This window comes from Maniola jurtina, chromosome 14 (genome assembly GCF_905333055.1).
Source record: "Maniola jurtina chromosome 14, ilManJurt1.1, whole genome shotgun sequence".
Classification (NCBI taxonomy): Eukaryota; Metazoa; Arthropoda; class Insecta; order Lepidoptera; family Nymphalidae; genus Maniola; species Maniola jurtina.
The window spans coordinates 4,666,863-4,682,916 of NC_060042.1; the positions used below are offsets into that span (position 1 = coordinate 4,666,863).

The 16,054-nt window shown below is 36.9% G+C and overlaps 1 long non-coding RNA gene across 1 annotated transcript; it reads left to right on the top strand.

Moving 5' to 3' along the window:
- Nucleotides 1–866: 866 nt before the first annotated feature.
- Nucleotides 867–15,098, top strand: LOC123871791. Its single transcript, XR_006797349.1, has 3 exons — nt 867–877; nt 1,765–1,772; nt 15,022–15,098. It is a non-coding gene; the product is annotated as an uncharacterized LOC123871791 (long non-coding RNA).
- The last annotated feature ends 956 nt before the right edge of the window (nt 15,099–16,054 follow it).

A 16,054-nucleotide genomic window follows, 5' to 3' on the forward strand; every position in this document is an offset into this window, starting at 1 on the left:
AAATGATGTCGGGATAAAATCATACATAGAGTAGAGACTACAGGGGACACAACACGCAGCATTGAGTTGGACCATGAAGCAGCAAATCTAATACAGCTGAGCTGATACGGCTAAGGTACGAAATAAAACACTCACTAATTAATAACAAGGAAATAAGCTTAGAAATGGTAGCAGTAGCAATATTATTGAAAGATCCAAAAAACAGGGTCAGCGCCAGTTTACTGAACGAGAAAAAGTATAACTGGCGAATGAATGAACGAATGAATGAATATGATATTATTGTACACAAAATTAGTACAAAAAATACATACAAAGCAAAACAAAAATGTAGGCAGGTACAATTTGGTGGCCTGGCGATCTCTTCCAGGCAACCAAAGTGGTGCAAAGGAAAGGACATAGCTTGGCTTGGTGAACTTGTAAACCGGTCCATATGAGTTCATTTTGTACGATATGAGAACAACTGACTGCTGGTTTTTAACCCCGAACCAAAAAGAGGGATGTTATAAGTTTGACGTGTGTATCTGTGTATCTGTCTGTGGCATCGTAGCTCCTAAACTAATGAACCGATTTTAATTTAGTTTTTTTTTTGTTTGAAAGGTGGCTTAATCGAGAGTGTTCTTAGCTATAATTCAAAAAAATCGGTTCAGCCGTTTGAAAGTTATCAGCTTTTTTCTAGTTACTGTAACCTTTACTTGTCGGGGGTGTTATAAATTTTTAATTTACACTTGTCGTAATGTCGTATTGGATCTTTTTTGACATTCGAATAAAGCAACCTAATATATTCACGTTCGGTAATCCGAACGTTCTTAGCGTTAACATTAGGTAGGCAGAAATGAGAGGTGATTAAAGGTTTTGATATATTCATTAAAAGGCTAAAGTTTTAATTTATTGGCGTAGTTTCTTTTGCCCTCGTCATAATAAATCGTCATATATTCCGCTCTAGTAAGTAAAACTCCCTGGCACGCGTCATCAAACAATGTGTTGTGAGGCAAATCGTCATTACGCGCTCCGAAGTGCGAACTGCACGGAAGCAGGACAAAGCCGCCTTTGTTCCGACAAAGTTCCAGCACTATCCTGCAATTATCTAAATGAAAGTCTAGCCGATGGTTCCCCATAGATTTTATTTTATGAAATATTCTGTGTCACTTTATTTTTAAAGGACTCTTGGCATGCCATGGAATTTTAATAATATATTATTTTCGATCTATTTATGTGTTCATTTTTTATTCCTATTATTTTATTACAAATAATAAAACTACAGGACGCACTCAAGAACTAAGGGCGATTTTATCACTTTGGTGACCTCTTTCAGGATAATGTAGAACTGCAATACGGGGAATCGCAATGCAACTATATCTACATTATACATAGATATATAATATATACATACACTCTAATTTTTACTAATTGTTATAGCTCTAATTACCACTATTTGGTATATTTATTAATATTATATATCGTAAGGAAACTTATGCAAGTTTAGTATAAGAGTTGTCCATAATTTTCTTAAAGATGTGTGAAGTCTGCCAACCTATACTTGGCCACTATGGTGGACTATGGCCAAATCGTATATGTGTGCAGGTTTTCGTGCGATTTTTTCCTTCATCGTTAAAGCAAGTGGTATTTAATTGCTTAAAACGGGATCGAATCCCCAACCTCTCGAATAGGAGGCGGACGTCTTAACTACTAGACTATCACGGCTCTGTAAGTTCCTGTCCTACAATTATCTAAATGCAACTTCCGCTGAACGCTGGTTCACCATAGATTTTGTTGTGTTTTTTAAAATATTCTGTCGCATTCACTTTATTTTAAAATCTTCAAAATTGTATTTTTCAGTTCAACGTAAATTATTATTTTCGGCAGCGCTTTCTCTCGAAACGGTACGGTAAATACTGTTTTTTAATCAGTTTGAATGCCTAAAAGAAATTTTTGTACGTATGTGAGGGCGAGGCCACAACACTGCGGTCCGGCATCACATCGCAAAAACGATTCCGCATCGTAATGCGATGCGTTAACGCAACGCAAAAATGAAACGCGCACTTGACCGGTTTTTAGAATTCCGTACCTCGAAAGGATAAACCGAACCCGTATAGGATCACTTTGTTGTCTGTCTGTCTGTCTGTCTGTCCGTCCGTCTGTCCGTCGTATATTATATAGGGTACTTACTATAGGGTACTTCCCGTTTATCTAGAATCATGGACAGGTAGGTCTTATAGCACAAGTAAAGGAATAAATCCGAAAACCGTGAATTTGTGGTAACAACATTAAAAAAAAATATTAAAATATGTTTAAATTTTCAAAGTAAGATAACTATACCAAGTGGGGTATCATATAAAAGGGTCTTACATTTACCTTCTAAAACAGATTTTTATTTATTTTTATGTCGAAAAAAATACCCGAGTACGGAACCCTCGGTGCGTGATTCCGACTCGGACTTGACCGGTTTTTTCTCTATACAAACTCCATTGCTGTTTAAATTTCCGGGTTCTCGAATTTCCTAGTTTCATTAGCATCCGTTAGTCGTAACGAAAATCCTTTTCTTTGTATAGGTGTCAGTATACATCAGTCATCACCAGTTTTACTGAAAGCTTATTAACATAAAATAGTCGTATTCACAAAAACCACGCAGGTATTTGGGTGTTTTGATCGTGGCATCCTGATGGAACACATAAATCTTGCCTTGAGCCGGCTTTGCATTCCTGACAACAACATTACGGCAAATCCGCTGAATTCCTCTACAATCCGCGATTTTCTACAAATTAGCAATTTAATTATCACATTATATCAGTATTCGCTTCTACACCACTATAAAATCATGTTCGTAAAATGATATTTCTAGCAGCATTATCTAAATGTGATGGGTACATACCTACTTATATCTAAGGCCTGATACCTAGTTTCAGACGTACTGTTAGTTCCAAGTCTAAACTTTCCTCGTGAATTGTTCTGTATTATTGTGTAAACTGTAATCCGCGAAATTTGCGAGTTGCGACTTTGAAATAGTTTTAATTGAAAATTAGTTGTTAAGGCACTCGGCATGCGTTGTAATGCGACTCACGCGCCACCAATTTTATTGTACTTTGTTGGTACCTACTATGTTAGAAACCTTCCTGCAAGTTCAAACAATAACTGTACAAAGTCAGCTTTTTCACTGATTAACTCAATAGAACAAACAAATCGCGATAAAAAAAAACATGACTGCCTTGACAAAAAACGAACTAAAAAATTTTTACATTTGAAAATGCCGCCATACAGCCGTCATATTAATTTTTTCATATATCGCAAAAAACATCTTCCCCTTTTAGAAGTTTACCAATCGGAAAATCTGAAATAATTATGGTCGTTTTACTTCTTTTGTAGTGGGAACATTAGGTGCGCGAGTCTGACTCGCATTTGGTCGGTTTTTTTACATTTTAAGCACGTATGTATGTATGTATGTATGTATCTTTATTGTACCACAAAACACAAATGACAGGTTATAAAAAAGAAAACTTAAAATGCAGGTACAAAAAGGCATGTACACATGGACATTGTATGTAGGTATGTAAATATACCTAGATCCATATACCTACACATAAGTAGTGGAATCAAGCAAATACCAGCTAACAGTGCAGCGAACTGCAGGCATAGTAAATAAGAGAGCAAAGCCTCAGTGGAAGTGCTGGAGCGTACGGCGTCGCTAACACGCCCACGGATTAATTCCCTTGAACTTGTATGTGATTAAATTACTGAGGGAACTTGTAGTGTGAAATAGATTACACTAAAGACTACAAATTTCCCCACTTAAAACGCACCATGCTTTTATCAGTGCATCTTGCAAGTACAATCAATATGACGAATCTACCTTGTAGCTTTTGCGACGCTTTGTCGATGAAAAAGCTGTAAGCATATCTAAATATATAACAAGTGTAAATTAAAAATTTTCAACACCCCCGACAAATCATTTTCAAATAAATAATTATGTATATCTAGGCAACGTCCATCTTGACAGCTTGACATTTGTCAATTGACACTTGAATATTATGAACCTAAGGGTTATCTAACCTTCTTTTCTACAAGAAAACTAGAAAATAGCTGATAACTTTTAAACGGCTGAACCAATTTTTTTGGATTATAGCTAAGAACACTCTCGATCAAGCCACCTTTCAAACAAAAAAAAGTAAATTAAAATCGGTTCAGTCGTTTAGGCGCTACGATGCCACAGACAGATACACAGATACACAGATACACAGACACACAGACACACAGATACACAGATACACACGTCAAACTTATAACACCCCTCTTTTTGGGTCGGGGGTTAAAAAGAAAAGATAACTGACTGACTGATCAATCAACACACAGCTTAAACTACTCGACTGATCGGGTTGCTATGATGACGTAGACAATTTTTGGAAATTCAAACCAAAAAGGGGTTTGAAAGTGTGGTCCACGTGGACGAAGTCGTGGGCATAAGCTAGTCAAATATAAGCGTGAAAGCGTTGTCGGACGCAACTTTGCTTGGGCTACAAAAATTTGTTAATTAGTTTGTGAGTCGATTTTTTTATTGTTAATTACACAATATAAAGTTAAAAATGTAAAGTTGGTATGTACCAACTTTATACTTGTTCTGGAAAAATCTGCCATTTCTCAAATTAACGATTTCTAAATCAAAATTTGTTTTAATTATTATTAAGATCATCGACGTATCGTAAGATATGATATTTTGGTAAAAAGCTCATGCTATCACCATGCTATAGGATACTATTATGTTGGATGTTCCCTAAAGAGCGCCATAACACGACGTGTGGTGGCGCTTTTTAGGGAATGCCTATGTCCAGCAGTGGACGTCCACAGGCTGATGATGATGATGATGATATAATATATCCTATGGATTTATTTATTACGTACAATATACGTTGAGCTGAGCCAAAGCACAAAGGACAAAACGCCTATTATATTAAAAGGAAAATCCTCAGGCAATTTTCCCTCATCCACGTAGAGGCGATGAAGTGTAAAATTAGCCCATTGAGAAATGTTCCATTCCGCTCACAATGGTGAAGTGTGTGCGAGATTGCGGTAGTGACGTCACAGGGAACAACAAAGCCAGTATTCAGGAAAGCCCTTACTACGTCCTAGGCACCTCGGGCGATGAGCGTTTTAGCTCTGAAAGACGGAGTAGGTACAATCGCCATCATTTTAGTGACATTTTTGTCACTTAGATACTCATACTTCTGTATTTAATGAAATTTAATTCAGCTCCATCTGGGCTTCTAGAAAAACTTAAAAGTATCCTTCAGATGTCCAAGTTGGAGTTGAAAGCATGAAAAATATTAGACCAGGAGGCTTGTCCGTACTAATCCTTAGGTCATTTTCCTGCATTCCAGTATAGGCGGTGTTTGAAGAATGTGTGAGATTTCGGTGACGCCATAAGACACGTACAGTCTGTAATATCCTACGAGGCTCGGACTGTAGGCGTTTTACAAGCCCGCGCTGGAAAAGACAATACAATCTGCGTCATTTTAATTTTTTTGTAACTTGCAACCCTTTTTTCGCGTTATATTCCTTATTGCAAAGGTTTGTGACTTCTTTCATTAACAGATTACATGATTACACATTATACACGTGCTACGTTTCGTGGTTCTGCGTGCTATGTGCATGCGCGAATTCCGGCATATTCGCTTGAACCAGGTTGACCCCGTCCGTAGCAATATGGATTCCGAAGATGAAATCGCTTGTCATATCTAGCTAAAATCAAATATATCTGAAATCAAATAATCAACAAAACAAAATTAAAATATCATATACTGTTTGGTTTAGATTATATTTTTTTAATGTTACGTAAAAAGAGCCTGTTTTTATGTCTCACGTAGGTATTTTCCCACAAAATGCACACGTACTAAACACGGTATTTTATAAAATTTTGCGTTGATTATTTTTTGCAATTTAGAGTACACACTAGACCTTTTAAAGTTCACCGTGCCGTATCTACATCAAAAGCTCTCGCCCTGCCCGCGTTACATCAATACTAATTAATCCTCCAACATTTTTATGTAAGCCTTTTTTAAATTAGCTTTCCATGTACGTCCTAGTCTAAAGGGGATGTGTGTACTCCGAGGTTGTGTCGGCTGGGAGCTCTGACCACTCCACCTATAAGTACCTACGTGACTCCGTGGTAACACGGCAACTTGCCATGGCACAAACTGCCGAGCCTAATATGAGGTTAGGGGATTATTTATCTCTAGGGCGAGCCCAATAGCGCAAAGGGCGCACCGGCGCATCTTCTGGAGTCCTTCATTGTAATATGTGCTGAGGCTTTAACTGATAGGAATCCCATATAACACAATATTATCTTCTCCAAGAAATTGTCTTTCCCTCCGTCTACAAAACAAAATAAGACTTACAAACTTCAGAGCCGTGAAGCTCATTTCATTAAAAAAAAATAGTAAGTAGGATAGGTACCCAATTTTGAGGAGAAAATTCATTAGGTACCTACTTATGTTGCACAGTAGGTATATTTAAAATCATCATCACTTTTTATCAAGCAAAATAGTGGTTTTATATAGAATCGCAAAAAATCCTGACTACAATCACTACAATGAAATGAAAAAGTGTTTCACAGAGCATCTCTGAAACATCGAAACGCAATATCGCGAGTTGAATTTTACATTGTGACAAATGGGAAAAGTGCAGCATACATGCACATAGGCGGGTTTTAACCACCTGCAGTCGAAACCGTGGCACACCAAAATAGAAATTGATTTTGATTTTATGGGTTGAAATCCTTGTTTTGACTACTTTGACTGTGGGAATTGGCGCATCATAATGAATACAGGGCGTTACATAACGCTGGTTTCTTTCGATGTATTTAATTTGACAAGTTACACTTCTAATGCTAGTGTAATATATCTACGTGTTGGTTAGGGAGTAAGCCATTACAGGTATACTTGCACCAAAATGAAAGGTATGGCGTCCGATTTTTATTAGATATGCTCACTTGGTAAGTAGAGATCATAAGTGAGTATAAGTATTATATTAAACTAGCCGATGCCCGCGACTTCGCCCGCGTGGATTTAGGTTTTTTGAAATCCCGTGGGAACTCTTTGATTTTCCGGGATAAAAAGTAGCCTATGTGCTAATCCAGGATATTATCTATCTCCATTACAAATTTCAGCCAAATCCGACCAGTAGTTTTTGCGTGAAGGAGTAACAAACATACACACACACACACATACAAACTTTCGCCTTTATATATGTTATACCTAAGTATTTTATTAAATGCCCAGCTAATGTCTACCATTGGCGTGGTATTTAATATGGGTATGGCATATAGAACCTATAACTCTTAACTAGGTAGAGATATAATATGCCGCTATATGGTAAATACAGGTTCAATGAAATAAAGATTCCCAATAAAAAAAATTTAAACAATATTAATCTTTAATAAATCTGAAATAAAATGCGAGATATTTCTAAAATGTAGGTCAGGCATACAAGATAAATGACTTGATAAACTTTATATGCAATCGTAAGTTAACAAAGGCGAGTTTAAACACGCAGAAACGCAATTTATGGTACAATAACTTAAACATAAACGTTATTACAGCAGTTGGGGTATTGGCTCACGTCCAAGCTGCAGTGGTCGGTCCCAAGGTGCGCTATAAACTTATTCATGTGTTTCAGAATGTCCATGTTGAACATGCTTAAAGACTTGCATGTGCTTCCATATATGGCTAATATAGTAAGTCAGTATTAGATATAGCAATGATCGTTCTTCAACTTTGTAACATCCGACTGCAATGTTTGTTACTCTTTCACGCAAAAACTACTAGACAGATTTGGCTGAAATTTAGAATGGAGATAGATAATATCCTGGATTAGCACATAGGCTACTTTTTATCCCGAAAAACCAAAGAGTTCCCACGGGATTTCGAAAAACCTAAATCCACGCGGACGAAGTCGCGGGCGTCAGCTAGTTGTAAATAAAAGGTGTAGAATCAGTATTAGTATAAGATTTTACTTGTCACCAACGTTGATAGTATTTGAGAATCGAAATCCTTTAGCGTTAAAGTAAAAAGGCCCTTAAGTTCCTTGTTTTAATGCTCAAGTTTGTACATATATTTACGGTCAGCGCTCCAAGCGGAAACGTTATGAAATTTAAATCAATGGTAGGTACTCAATTTTTGACTTTAAACCAAGATACTTTAGGTCAACTTTACTTTGACGTTATTTTGTTTCGAGTTTCGAATACTATGAGAACTGGGGAGAGGTGAAATCTCGTACTGAGGGTACTGTCGGAATATCGACTACGTAGGGTGTAGAGGGTCTACAGTGTAGTCCCTACGTAGAAGCACGTAGTAGTGTGAAGAAAAGCTTTACCTTGATTCTTTAGCATGGTTTTTTTTAAAAACATGAACATTTTTGTAAAAAAATAGTCTCCTGAGATTGGCTGTGTTGGTGAAAGTCTCCTCCAGTATTCATTAACATCTATCTCTAGTTAGTGTACTTACTCCAGTTTTACCTGCAATGTCATCATCCCATTATTATAGTGGTCTGCCATGTCTGTCTGTCCATTCCAATTTTCCCTATAGATATCTATCTATATTTGCCATTGTGCCAGAGTTCCTCCTAGCCTGTTTCTGATATATCCTTAACTAATACTCTAAGGCCCGGTATCACCTAAGTGAGGAAGAGAAGAGATGTGTTCATTCGACCAATTAAATGGATAATAGATGACGCGAAAAAATTATCATGTCATCGTTTAAAAATGTAATTGGTTGACACATCTCTTCTCATCTCCGCTTAGGTGGATACCAAGTCTAAGGCTAAGTTGTGTTCAATATAAACAGTATTCGCTTACATCATATTCCGAAATATTAATCGGAACGGATTTCATGGTCGAAACACGAATATCTAGGTCGGATGCGGAAATGCGACGGTCGGATCGGATCCGTGCCGGAGCGTTATGCGCATGCATCCGGCGGCTTATCATTTACTAGCATTTTTATTACTTACTGATTTTACTTACTGTGCTATACTGTATTTACTTATAGATAATAATATATTAGCTATAAAGTGGCCAATTTTTGATAAATCCTAAGGAAAGCGTTTGATTGTGAAATATTTCAACAATAAGTAGGTTTTAAATGCGGAAGGACCTAGGAGCCCTCCGCGTTCACCCAAGTGTATCCCTACCATTATGATTTATGGTTCCTGGAAAGGGATCACAATCCTCAGCAATGAGGGATATGCCACAGAGAGAGGTAGTTCAACACCAGTGGGGTGCCGTTTATAATAATTACATATTTTTAGGTAACGATACCACCACCGACCATAATTTTTTTAACGTAGGATTTCACTAGTTGGATCCTAGACCCTTCCGCAGTTTACCTACTTACCTGTTGAAATACTTCGCAGTCATAGTTGCTTTGCTTATTCCTATGACACCCTACTGGCACAGTAACATACAGTGACAATGTTAGAAACGCGCCTTCTATGTTTTTAACCCCCGACCCAAAAAGAGGGGTGTTATAAGTTTGACGTGTGTATCTGTGTATCTGTCTGTGGCATCGTAGCTCCTAAACTAATGAATCGATTTTAATTTAGTTTTTTTGTTTGAAAGGTGGCTTGATCGAAAGTGTTCTTAGCTATAATCCAAGAAAATAGGTTCAGCCGTTTGAAAGTTATCAGCTGTTTTCTAGTTACTGTAACCTTCACTTGTCGGAGGTATTATAAATTTTTAATTAACACTTGTGTTGTTAACTGTAAATTGACGTCAAGTAAAAAGAACGAAGAAACGTGGCTTGACTCGTACATTACGAGTTTACAGTATAAAGTTAATCGTGTCACACGCCCTAAATACAGACACTGTAGTAGCAACGGGGACACGCGAGAACAACTCTTCTACATGAAAAGGCTTTTAAGGTGTCAGTGACGCACTTTGTAGGATGGCGCAGGGCGCGTGACCGGAAGATCCTGAAACTTTTTTATATTGTCTATCACACTAATATTATAAGGTGAAAGTTTGTGTGTATGTATGTTTGTTACTCTTTCACGCAAAATCTACTGAATCTTTGGCTGAAAACATTATACACATAAGCTACTTTTTATCCCGGGAAATCCATGAGTTCCCACGGGATTTTAAGAAACCTACGTCCACGCAAACGAAGTCGCGAGCATCAGCTAGTAAGTCATATGTTTGAAATCAGCTATTTAAATAAAACTTTAACTAAGGAATAAGTTTTTCTGTAAGAAATTGTCAAAAATATTCCTGAGTTAGGTTATCTAACGATTAAAAAATCTGTTTAGTTATGGTTGTGATCATAGACATACAATTTTCGCTTCGCTTTGGTTGTGATCGTGGGTGACCGCAAATCGCAGATTGCTTTTGCAGGCGTTTATTCTGATAATAAAATTAGGAAAACGGGGACGGGTAGGTAGGTAACTATAGTAATAGTTAATATTAAACTCCTACTTAGAATAAATAATAAAAAAATATATTATGTTTTATGAAAAGAAAACGTTTTTATAATTTTTTCTTTTTTGAAGCAGTGCGCGCTTTCACGAAAATGGTGCAGTTGGTATTTTAAAATGATTTTACTACGATCATAGGACCAAACTAATTAAGAAAATTAGATAAATAACCCAGTAAAGTCTTTTGCTAATTTCAAAAAGCAGTTTATCAACTACACAAGTTATTAAAAATATTTTTCTCATTCATGGCCTGCTAATCAGTCCTCTCTTGACCCGAATGGTAAAGTAAGGCAGTGGGCTGTAAGTCCTAATGGAAGCTAAGTGGAAGTTTTTTAATTCTGAATAAAACCAAATAATATTGTCGATGTGAAACTTCTTTAAAAGGCGCGTTAGGTGATTTTGAGATGAGTAAAACTTCAAGGTCGCGTCATCAACATGCTATTGTACATGTTATAATATTATATGTTGTATGTGTATGTTGTATATGTTATAGAAATACACTATATTGTAACTCGCAATTTTCTAGACCCAATAGTATGAGCTTAAGCATAGATATGTATGTAAGCAACTAAGTAAGTTGATACATCAGTTACGTAGTCAGTTTCTCTTCTTCTCTAGGATATCACTAATGATTTTAATAAAATTGATGAGATTTTGCGAATAAACAAAGCAAAATAAAATACGTATAAACGAAATTGTTCTGTCAATATAAAACATTTAAATCAGACATAATTTGCTGAGTGAACACTCGATGATGGGAGCAAACATTCAGGCGTGCGGGCTTGATCCGATTTTCATTTATTATTGAATACAAATACACACATTCTCTCACATAAATGAAGTTTATTGCAGTGTATAATATTATATATCACCACTAGTGTTATATTGGAAAAACCGATCAAGGATACGCACACCGCCGCGCGTTCCGTACCGTTCGTACCTATACCTACAAGATAGAACAATATGTACTTTTTATTTTTTTTCAATTTTGCATGGTGGCCAATTTGATATTCTTCTTTTGGTTTTTTATTATTTGTTGTTATAGCAGAAATACACACTCTGTGAAAATTTCAATTCTCTATTCAGCAGGCTGTATCTCGTGATCCGTAATAGGATCACGAGATACAGCCTGCTGACAGACGGACGGACGGAAGGACAGACCGACAGCGGAGACTTAGTACAATAGGGACCCATTGGCACCCTTAAGGAACGGAAACCTAATAAAAAAAATTCAAAAGAAAAATAAAACCGACTTCAAAAACCACAAACACTAAAAAGCACGTGTAGCTAAACAAAAATTATTTTTAACTTTTTAGTGTTTCTGGTTTTTGAAGTCGGTTTTATTTTTCTTTTGAAATGTTTTTATTTCACAATTTTTAGTGGCCCCAGTGTACTATAATATGCTATGCCCAGTTAAAACCCTACTGTTTACTAAGCTATTACACTGATCGCGAGAATTCTGTTCTCCATCCATTGAGGAGTTCTGTTCTCCATCTCCGTAGATATTCATCAGATCTTCACAAAATTTATATGGGACCAACTGCATAATATACCCTTTCAAATAAAAAAAATCTTTCAAATTGGTCCAGGGGTCTTTGAATAATCGGGGAACATACATAAAAAAAAAGATTCCGACGAATTGAGAACCTCCTCCTTTTTTGGAAGTCGGTTAAAAATGGTGAAGACCATTTCAGTTTTAATATAAACATTTTTTTCTTAATCTCGGGATTAAAATCTTAGCTTCGCGTTCAAATTACTCGGTACAATTTAAGCACTTAAAATTCCTCTGCAGAGTTGTCGTGTAATTTACATAATAATACCAATTACGTTCGAAGAGTTCATTTCGGAGTCTCAATGCGTGATAAGATTTTCTTGTAATCTTATTTACTGAAAAGGTAATTTCTCCTTAACTAAGGAAATTTACGTAATGTCTAAATTCCTTGAAATTCTTATCGTAAATTCTTTGAACCCAGAAGCGTTTTGGTGGACATTTTGGTTTCTTTCTTGGTTCTTAACCATTTTTAGGGACTGTACCCGATGGGTATCAACAGGACCCTACTAAGCCTCTGCTATCCGTCCGTCCGTCTGTGTATTAGGGGGCTATGTATCTTTAAAATCGAAATAGGTAGAGAGTTGAAATTTTCAGTGTGTATTTCAAATGCCGCTATAGCAACAATTAATAAAAATTTCAAAGTGGCCGCCACGTAAACTTGAAAAATCAGAAAGTACATAATCTTATATGATGGTACGGAACCCTTCGCGTACGAATCCAACTCGCACTGGACCGGCTTTTATATTATAGTGACCTATATATTATGTAGTGAAATATAAGTACAGTTGCGACAGGTTGACAATTGGTCAGGTGACTTTATACATACCGGGTAATCGATATCGATACAAAACTACAAGCAACAACGAAATCGATAAACGTGGTCAATGCGGACTCATGCAGCACTAACACCCGTATTCACAAACGTTACTATGAGGTCTCATAGAGCTCTCGAACGCATAGTATAGGTCCAACCAATCAGATCATTGTAAATTGACGTGACAGTTATCTGATTGGTGGAACCTAACACAGTGCATTCTGGCGCATTGTGAGATCTTATTGTAATAATTATGAATACGGGCATAAGACTAGGACGGTGCGGCGCTGTGTGGGTGTGCCGCCCGCCCCCTCTCCACAACTACCCCGATTGCTATGTCAACCTGTCACGAACTGTAGGTTGTCGAATTTTCATAATGAGTTTTCCAAGTGCGCCGAGGGATCTGAAGAGTGCCCGCATTACAAGGTTCGCCTTTTTGTCGAGTTTTACGACCCTGTCGGGGCCCATGACAACGTTATTAAAAACTTTACCTGCCGGCGACATTAAACAGTCATTTGTTTACATGTCACGGCGCCTTTAGGCCTCTTCCTTAACAAGACAAGGCCTTTGACCCTTTTCTACACGTATATAATATTATGCTGTGATAGCCTAGTGGTTAGTCATCCGCCTCCTAATCGGAGATCGGGGGTTCGACCCCGCACCTCAAACTTTTCGGAGTTATGTGCGTATTAAGTTCTTAATTAAATGTTACTCGCTTAACGGTGAAGGAAAACATGAGGAGGAAACCTGGATACCTGAGAGTTCTTCATAATGTTTCAAAGGGTGTGAAATCTGCCAACCTGCACTTGCCAGCGTGGTAGACTATGGCCAAACCCCTTCTCATTTTGAGAGCAGACTCGTGCTGTGTAGTGAGCCGGCGATGGGTTGATCATGATGATGATATAATATTATTTTTAACCCCCGACCCAAAAAGAGGGGTGTTATAAGTTTGACGTGTGTATCTGTGTGTCTGTGTATCTGTGTATCTGTCTGTGGCATCGTAGCTCCTAAACTAATGAACCGATTTTAATTTAGTTTTTTTTTGTTTGAAAGGTGGCTTGATCGAGAGTGTTCTTAGCTATAATCCAAGAAAATCGGTTCAGCCGTTTGAAAGTTATCAGCTCTTTTCTAGTTACTGTAACCTTCACTTGTCGGGGGTGTTATAAATTTTTAATTTACACTTGTACTATATCTATCGCTATCTATCGGCAGTTCGCGGGCAATATTCGGCTTTTAGTGCTGTTTAACTTTATTTCGTGATCAGAGTCTTAAGTCTAATAGAAAAACACTCAAACCACAAAATATTTTTTAGCTTTCGAGCATAGCGTATGCATGCAGGTACCAGGAGGCCTTTTAAAGTTCATCGTGGCATATCTGCATCGAAAGCTCGCTGGCTGTGTTCCATCGATGCTAATTAATAACTCTTATCCAGCAATATTTGTGCCGGCCTTTTTAAATTAGCTCTCCAAAGCTCTTAAATATAAAGAACTGTGAAATTACACGGAAAAGCTTTTTAAATAATTATGTTTATTGCTTATTTAATGCAGGTTTTAATACATACAAAGAGGTAGGTCTGAATCATGCCGGAATATTTTGCCGTGAAAAATTATGAGGACCATTAAATTAAATGTTTTTAACCGACTTCCAAAAAAAGGAGAAGGTTCTCAATTCGTCGGAATCTTTTTTTATTTATTTATCAACTAGAACTAAGTGATGCTGGCAACTTCTAGATTTGGGTTTTTACACCATGGGAATTCTTTCATTTCTCGGAATAATAATTTAATGGTCTATGTCGCTTTCCAGGCCTTTAACAATATTCATGCAAAAATCACGCAATCCATCAAAATCAATTGCATTTACCTAATTTTACCTAATTTAATACCTAATTAATACCTAATTAATAATTAATTAATAATTATTAATAATAATTATTAATTAATTAATAAGTACCTAATTTTTTGTCTGGTCACCTAATGTTGCATCTGTTAAAAGCATAACGTCGCATGGTAACTTATCTTAAAATTTCACTCAAAACATAAAAATGAGTAGTCTGGTAGTTACGAATGAATAGATAAACATACTAATGATAAAAATTATAATAATAAATCTTTTTATTTGAAGCAACTAGGGCTCAATTTGTTAGTATATAGACACACTTAAAACCTAATGTTAGTACCTATTACTATATTTGTGACAAAAAGAGAAATATTTACAAAGGTGGCCTCACCAACACTTTAACAATGTGTTTAAGCATTGGTGAGTCCATCTTGCTCGCAAACATGTTCAGGATGCTGTTGGAACCTGAGCACAATCTTGTTACCAGTGATGATGACTTCTTCCGCATTATTGCAAAGAAGTCATCATCAGTCCGCCCATATGCAAACATACTTTTTTTTTCTTTTTTTTAAAGAATATTAGCCATGTTAAATGACTAATATTCCCCTTTCCTCTCCAACTAAGCGTCAGGCTTGTGCTAGGAGTAGGTACGAAAATAGTGCAACGGGCGGGGTTTGAACCGTCGACCTTTCGGTTTTCAGTCCACTCCTTTACCGGTTGAGCTATTGAGGCTCAAACTCAACTTGAAGCTGAACAGAACCGCGGCAAGCTCAACAGCATCCTAAAACCATTATTATACTGCACCCTAGACCATCTAGATAAATCTACTCCTCCAAACAAAGAACCCCTTAAAAATCCCAGGCGGCAGGCACCACCTACAAAGCTACATATTTATGTTTAGGTTTATGATATCATTTCAAGTACTTTTTACTAATTTATTCCGTTAAGCATGTTAAGCATAGCTTAGTAGGAGTACTCATTATTTAGGAATAATTTAAGATGGGATGTCGGGACTTCAAACGTTTTGAGTGGGCACCGTTGATATCCAGAGCCGAAGACACACAGTACAGTCACTGTTTTAAAATACATAAACTCACCATGTCTTGAAATATTTTAACCACCAGCCTTAAAATGCTATAGGTGGTAACTGACCACTATTCTGAATTTGAGGGTTCCAGACCTCAAAAGGAAAAACGGAATGCTTATAGGATCACTTTGTTGTCTGTCTGTCTGTCCGTCCGTCCATTTGCTGCTATTTTCGGCGTGTACCTGCTGTGGAAGTACTGATGATATTACCATATTTTGACAATCAAATTTCAGAAAAAATTGTTAAAGTTACAGGCGTTCGACATGTGCGATCGGAGTCCTGAGTGACACTAAAGAATTTAGATGTAGAGGTT